We start from the raw sequence: 7,577 nt of genomic DNA, 5'->3' as shown, positions 1-7,577 counted from the left end.
GCCCACCACTTCGGCCTCCAAAGCTGCTGTAAGATCCATCTCTGTGGAAGACAAGACTGACGTCAGGAAGTGGGTCAATTATTCTGCACACTACAGCTACCAGGTAGCCCGGGAGGCATCTGGCTGATGTTCCCCCCTCTCCCCTCCCCCCTCTCATTCCTTTTAGCAGTGCCTGCGCTGGGTGCAGTGTTCTCTTACCTCCTTGGAGGCGGCTCGCCATGGTACATAGCCATGGGCGAGTCTGCTCTGATGTAAAGGAACAATCTCTCTGTGGGCAAGAGGAAGGTTGGGAAAAAAATAAGGAAGCTGATGAAAGAGGAGAATATAATGTCATCATAAACAACAACATAAAAAAGAGGACTGGGATAAAGGGATTTTATTATCCATTCATAATGTAATTTATGTTGCAGAGTAGTGAATTTGGAAGTCAAGAGGAGTGTCAGGAAAGCTAGCCCAAAGCATACATTGCAGCTACAGGAGTTGATGATGTGGGTCTGAGTAAAGTTAGGACATTCATGACCTGGTCACTGGGCTGTCACAGGACAGAACTCAAAAGCCCAACCAGCTTCTAGAGTAGTAACAGGATCAGGCTGTGGAAGGACAGACACCAAGCTGGGGTGTGCTGACACGAATGGTGACTATATCCGGGGGAGTTAGCGATTCAGTGGGAGGATATTAATGCCAGGGATGGGAAATGGCTTTTGAAAAAGGATTTTGCAAAGTGGCTTAATAATTTTCTATTCATAATAATATCCTTAGAATAATATGGTGATTTATTGGTTTTTAATTGCCTCCTTAGTTGTGTGGTCTACCAAAAAGAACACATACTCCATCTTGTGGCCAGAAAAAAAAGAAACAGCACTTTCCTCAGACATGCGATTTTCAACCTTTGTCATCTCATGGCACACAAACTAATTACTAAAATTCTGTGGCACACCAAAAAACATATTTTTTTTTTTGCAGATCTGACAAAAAATAGATATAATTTTGATTCATTCACACCAGACAGCTATTTTTGTGTTGACTGTTGTCATTGTTTTATTTACAGTCTAAGGGAAAGGAGGTCAGTGCCCGACTAAATAGTCAGGTACTGCATGTTTTAAAAATTCTTGCAGCAAATCGCTGCCCTAGTCAACTGTTCTGTCTTGACTTTTTCCCCTCGTCATAAATGTCCACTATGGTGGTGAGGGAAGCAGCTTTAATTATGAAGCTTCCTAGCTTGAAGGATCCCCTGCCTGGCTTACCCAAGGCTCCAGTTCGAGTGTGTCGCTTTCAAGGCAAGATTAATTTCTGATTCCTTGACAATTACAGCTACAGTGTTTTGCAGACAATATGGGTAGAACTGAAAACACTGCAATACTTATCAGCTTGGAAACTTTTTTAAAGAGATACAGTAATGGAGAGTGTAAACAGCCAATTGCAAAGGAAGCCATTCATTTATCAACCTCTGTGCTTGCCTGCTATATGCCTACATCACTGGGATGCAGTAGTGACTAGGGCCAGCCCTTGACCTATGGAGCCCATGGTGCGGTGTAGAAGGTACAGTGGGAATACGCGCCGGGGAGCGCCTCACTCTACCTAAAGAATCAAGAATAGCTTCACAGAAGAGATGACCTTTGAGCAGCTGTGCAAGACAAAGAATAAGAATCTTCCAGGTGGACAGTGAGGGAGAGGGAATCCCACACCAAGTGAAGAGTCTGTGCACAGAGAGAATCATCATAGACACAGGGCAAATGGCACCAGGGAACCCCAAAACATGACAAAATCACAAGGAATCTCAAGGAATCTAAACCCAGTGAGGTATTCTCTCTTGGTTTATTTATTTCTTGAGATGTTTTCTCTTCTGATATTTCTCTCCAACTTTTATTCCTGACAGGTGGAGATTGAGCAAAAAAAGAGTTTGAAGCCGGACTTTGAAGGAGAGGAAGTGGAAAACCCCAAGGAGTGTGGGGTCCAGTGACAAAGCCTCGCTGAGAGGCCGTGACCTGAGAGTTCCAATAGGACATCTTCCTGAATAGCTGAAGTTCAAGTCAGTACCTACATGACTACCCCATGCTGGGAGCAGTGTATCGGACCTTCCTGTCTGTAGTTGCCTATATGTGAACAGGAGACCCGAGGCGGCGGCTGCAGAGAGGCTCTGACTGCCTGAAGCAGCTGGTTCACCTGGCTTGGAGCTTCCTCATTAAGCCGCCTCTGCCTCTGCTTATCTCACAGCACTTGGGTGTGGTTTGTTGTGACTAGGAGAGTCAGGAAAAGAACCTCCGCATCAGTGTTGGCATGATTTCCTTCTGGTGTTCTGTCATTTACATGAATTTCTGGAAAACCCGGTCTTGAGAGGTTAATTAAGAACCCATCTCTGTCACTCCCTCTAGAAAAGGTTCAGAAAAGGTACAAAACAAATTTCCTCTTTAGGTTTCCTAGTCCTTTCGCAGGTGTCTCCATTCTTTGTATATGAACACTATGCAACAGACGTTTTCGAGATGCTAGACTGTTTTGAATGAAACACTTTTTCCATCTCTCTAAGGTTTTGGTCACAGGATGGGAAAAAGGCACAGGAAGATACTCTTTTATTCTGTGATTAGCCCCACATTCTGCAAAGGGTGGCTGTTGAAAGGAAAGCAAAATGGATGCTTTCCTTATTTTTCTTCATTCTGGGGAAAAGGGACATTCATTGTAAGGTTATATTCAATTCAGGAGACAGCTTCAATCTCAGTGAATTCCCAAATTCACATTGAAAAATATAGGCCATTTCTGATTTCTGAAACAAGTGGATATATGTTATACCTCAGGCATTTGGGAGCTCTTTGTATACCTCATAGCCAATAGAGAGCACATGTCTCTGTAACTCGGACTTTTCAGGAAACGTATGCTGAAGAGATCATTTCAAAGCTGTTTTAAAACTAAGCTTGTATGAGCTTTTCCCAGAAATTCAGAGTGTGACAAGCACAGTATTGTAATAGATCTAAAAGGCAGAAGACTCTAGGGTAGAGATGGTGGGAAAGCCATACTTTTTAAACATAGATTTTAAGAGTCTGGGACACTCAATCTTCTTTGCCTTCATCCGTTCCAGCTCACATTCTGCACCTCTGCTTCTTATTTGTACGTTGGTGTTTTCTTACCACACAAGAAGCTACATCAGCCATCCCGAAGGGGATACCTGCTCAACAATTCAAAGGCAGCCTGTCTCTGTCTTTCTGTATATCCATGAAGAATGGAAGAGGGGGACAGAGAGCACATTGATCAGATTTGTAGATGACACAGAAATAGACATATATCTAGTCTGTTGACCAGGAGATTCAGGATTAACTTATTCAATGAATAGTCATTGAATTCTAACTATGTACTGACACTAGGATATAGGAATCATTATAATTTTTTGAAATACCTGAGCATAAGACTGAAATTAAAAAGATGAAATTGAAGCATTAATGAAAAAATATATTTTGAGTTTTCTTAAATGCAACCCTCTAAGAACAGCATGGTATATGTGTTGTGTATTTGTGGATGTGTGTGTATATTGTGTGTGTGTGTGTGTGTGTATGTGTGTGTGTGTGTGTGTTGATGGGAAGGGTGTTGGAAAGTCATGGTTTCATAGCAGTTCATGTAGAAATGTTTTCTTATGGAAATAGGAGTTCCGTTTTGAATCAGGAGTATATTGTGGCTATTCATAAAGCTATTTCATTCAACCTGTGGTAATAGAAGTCCAGGGAGCCCTGCAAGCTGCACTGGTAAGACCACATCTGGATGGAGGGTTGGGTTCAATTCTGGGTACTATATTTTGAGAGAGACATTAATACATTGACTGTGTCCAGAGACAGGTGGCCAGGGTTGTGAAGGGTCTGATTATACAAGGAACAGGGGAATAGATCCCTAAAGAACAGAAGGTATAGCTGAAAAGGAAGTGCAGAAAAGGAGGAAATGATATAATAGGTGCATTAAAATTTCTGTTGAGTTATAAAATAAGAGAGTACTTAGACTTATTCTGTGTAGCTTCAAAGGGCAAAAATAGGAACAAAGGGAAACTTGATACATGATAGATGTTTGCTTCAAATATAAGAAAGTTTTCTAATAAGAGTTGCTTTAAAGAGGAATGGACTCAATAGCAAAATTTCCTGTTGCTGCAAATGCTCAGGCAAAAGTTAAAATAATGATCTCTCCCAGATGCTTCAGAAGGTTCTCTTACGTTGGATTTGAGCTGATGACTAAGATCCCTTCTACATATAGTAGTAATAGGGCTCTCTGACTCTAGGAGTGGTTTTTCATGCTCTTTGAAATATAGCAGGGTCCCCCAGTGAGTGGCGTCAAGTGAGGGTTCCACAGTATTTCCCTTCCCCACTTGTACTAAAGGCACATGAGATTCCTCATAAAAACATCAAGGTGAATTGAAGACTTAGCAAGGTGAAGGTCATTCTGGCACCTTCCTTGCCCAAGGTTAACATCCACACGCCCTCTCAAGAGCTCTGCCTCACCTATTAGCATCACATGTGTATTGCTTGTTGGACCTTGTATCCCCACTGGCTCAATTCTGATTGCTTCATGCTTTCACCTGGACTTTTTTTTTTTAACCAAGGGCTGGGAAAATTCCTTCCATGCTGTCTTTAGATTCAGCAAGCAAGTTATTAATATTTAAAAACCTACCACTTTGATTTCATAAAATTTGTTTTTCCTCTACTATTTTGGGGAAACTGATTAAAGGTAGCCTTTAGGGGCTTGGGGAATATAATACTATATATTTCCAGACCTAGTGTTTTGCTAGTCACCTACACAGAAAACACAGTTGGGCAAATTACCTTTTTAAAACAAAAACATCATTTTATTTTTTATTGATTTAAGAGAGAGGAAGGGAGAAGAGAGAGAGAAAAAAACATCAATGATGAGAGAATCGTTGATCGGCTGCCTCCTGCACACCCGACACTGGGGATTGAGCCTGCAATCCAGGCATGTGCCCTGACCAGGAATTGAACCATGACCTCCTGGTTCATCAGTGGATGCTCAACCACTGAGCCACACCAGTGAGGCTCTCCTGAGTTCTAAAGATGTTTTCAAAACATCACCAAGGTCTAAGTGCCATTTCTCTACAAATCACCATTTCTTCATTATGCTCTTTAGAAATGAAACTTGCTTTGGATATTATGACTCATTTTATGTATTTAAGGAATTAGAAGTGAATGAGACATACAAGGCAGTCATAAACATAGAAAAATAAGTGTGTGTATCAATAATGTTTTCCCATGTATTAGCTAAAGCAAGAAAACGGAATTGTTTCATTTCTTCTAGTGTGCCTTAGCAAATCTGATTGAGAGTCTAGTTCTTGGTTTTTATTTTGAGAATTGAAAAAAAATCTCTGACCTTGCAATTCCAGGCCTTGTAAAGACAATATCCATAGTGATATGTTCAGTAGTTCCTGGAGAGAGGTAGATAACAATTGTATGTCATAAAAAGCTATTTAAAAACAGACTCCAAAAAATAGATTTTCAATATGAATGAGAATAGAGAGAGATGACAAATATAGCACTGGCCATCAAACCTCAAATTCCTGGACTTGAGGCTATCCCTGAAAAGTAAGGAGCCCTAAGAAAAATAACGGATTGCATAGCAGGGATACACAATAGAATTAGTTCAAGTCAACAAGTATTTATCAAGTGTCTACTTTGGTCAAGGTGCTGTGCTAGCAGCCAGCTTCCCTAAAGGGAGCTGCAGCCAAACACAAGGACACTGAGGATTGCTGGTGTAAAATCATTGGTGGGATTAAAATTGGGGTTTCTATGAATCTTTAAAGGACATTGTCATGGATTGCATGAATTGCATGTTCAGTGACTTGCAATCTTCCCAGTTGGGCTTCAGTAACCTCAGCGAAGAAAGTGAGGAAGCTGGACTCATTGTTCCCTCAGGTCCTTTCCAGTTTTATGGATTATTTCACAAAATACCCTTTGGTGCCATTGTCAGTGATACTTCATGTCAACAGGCCTCTTCACATAGTCTTAAGAACCAAGACATTTAAACTTTGAAGATTGGAAAAGTCAGCTGGCCCATCTTTTTCCTTTTCATGTCTCTATCCTTTACCATCTGCCCAGACCATAGAAACACAGGAAACCCTGCAATCCTCTATTTTGTAGTTGCCTTCAAAGAAATAGATAAATATGGAGGATCAAAGGATGGTGAAGATCAACAGGAACACTGCTTGGGAAGGTCCACTGGGATCACCCAGCACAATGTATGAGTGTGAGGAAGAGCAGAGAGCTCTCCAAAATGGATGTTGTATTTGGGTACTACTTGCAGTAGAAGTAGGTCTAACCCTCCAAAGTACTAAGGTACGTTAGGATGATCAGCAATTTATAGGTATATCCTTTTATACAAAAGACTGAAGAAATTGAGGGAGGAAAAACCACTCAGTAAACATCCTAGGACTATGTCATACAGTTATGGCAAAATGAGATGAAAGGGTCAGTCCTCCCTATCCACACTGTCTCCTAGGAACATAAAAATGTAGCTTTTGAATTTTTTCAAACATGTACAAACTACAAAATAGCATCTCTTCTGTGGCATGTGTTAGTATGATTTTAATTTCTTGTACTTAGATTTGGTCAAATGGAATGGCTCCATTCGAACTGGACAGAGCAAGAAATTCCCACATCCTCTGCCTCTGATCAAACTCTCAATGCTAGTTTTGGATGCCATCTAGACACACTGACTGAAGCCTTAAGTACCATGTGCTTCAAGGTCAGCGACCCCACTTGGTTCTAGGGAAGCAGATGTGCAGATCCCGACAGCAACCTGTTGGACCAAAGTGTTTAAGGGTTTTAAAGTATGGGGGTGACAGAAGAGATGACTATGAACTCCTCTGACCCTAAGCCAACATTCATTTAACCTTTGTGTCCAACTGCCAACAGAGCCTGGAGAAATTTTCACTATGTTCAGGAAATTAGACAGTGTTTTAGTCAGAGAATGATAAAAGTGCACCCCTCCTCACCCTGCATTTTTATAATGTCCATAGTGAATTTCAATGTGTCAAGATGGATGGACCCAAGATCCAATGAATGATTCACCTGATCCAAGGCTTGTATTTTCCTTCATTCGTCAGCTATCTTCATTTGATGAAACTTTCTTGTACTATTGTGATTAATTTTATGTAAAATTGCTTTACTTAAAAAAAATATGTGCCTATGTAATAAAGTCTACACACTGGCTAACTCTGTAGAGGTGAGATTTTGTTTTTAATTGTTCTGCTGATTATCATCTGTAATACCTTTTTGAACTATGAAAATGAGCTATTAATAAACATTTCTAAGCAAAATCTGTCACTGTACAAGATTTAATGAGATTAGACATAAAGAAAAATGTTTATCAAAAAAAGGCCCATCACCCAAATAACATGATTAGTGACCATAAGTTGACAAGTTAACAAGTGGCCTGTTTAATTATCCTAGTTAGGTTTATCACATATGTAATTTACTCAGTTCAAGATATATTTATTGCATCCCATTTCTCTCTCTTGAACAGAACACACAATTTTATGGCCTGGTTAGTATGACATCAACTGATATTAGGTACACAAAAGGGTTTATAGCCAAATAAGA

The 7,577-nt window shown here is 40.4% G+C and overlaps 1 long non-coding RNA gene across 1 annotated transcript; it reads left to right on the top strand.

The window, feature by feature from the left end:
* The first annotated feature begins 2 nt into the window (after window positions 1–2).
* Window positions 3–7,294, top strand: LOC111824761. Its single transcript, XR_002827835.1, has 2 exons — window positions 3–103; window positions 1,877–7,294. It is a non-coding gene; the product is annotated as an uncharacterized LOC111824761 (long non-coding RNA).
* The last annotated feature ends 283 nt before the right edge of the window (window positions 7,295–7,577 follow it).

Source organism: Myotis lucifugus, unplaced genomic scaffold, assembly GCF_000147115.1.
Source record: "Myotis lucifugus unplaced genomic scaffold, Myoluc2.0 scaffold_6241, whole genome shotgun sequence".
Taxonomy (NCBI): domain Eukaryota; kingdom Metazoa; phylum Chordata; class Mammalia; order Chiroptera; family Vespertilionidae; genus Myotis; species Myotis lucifugus.
Note: the sequence above shows the minus strand (reverse complement) of the source record. Positions and strands in the feature narration are given on the sequence as shown.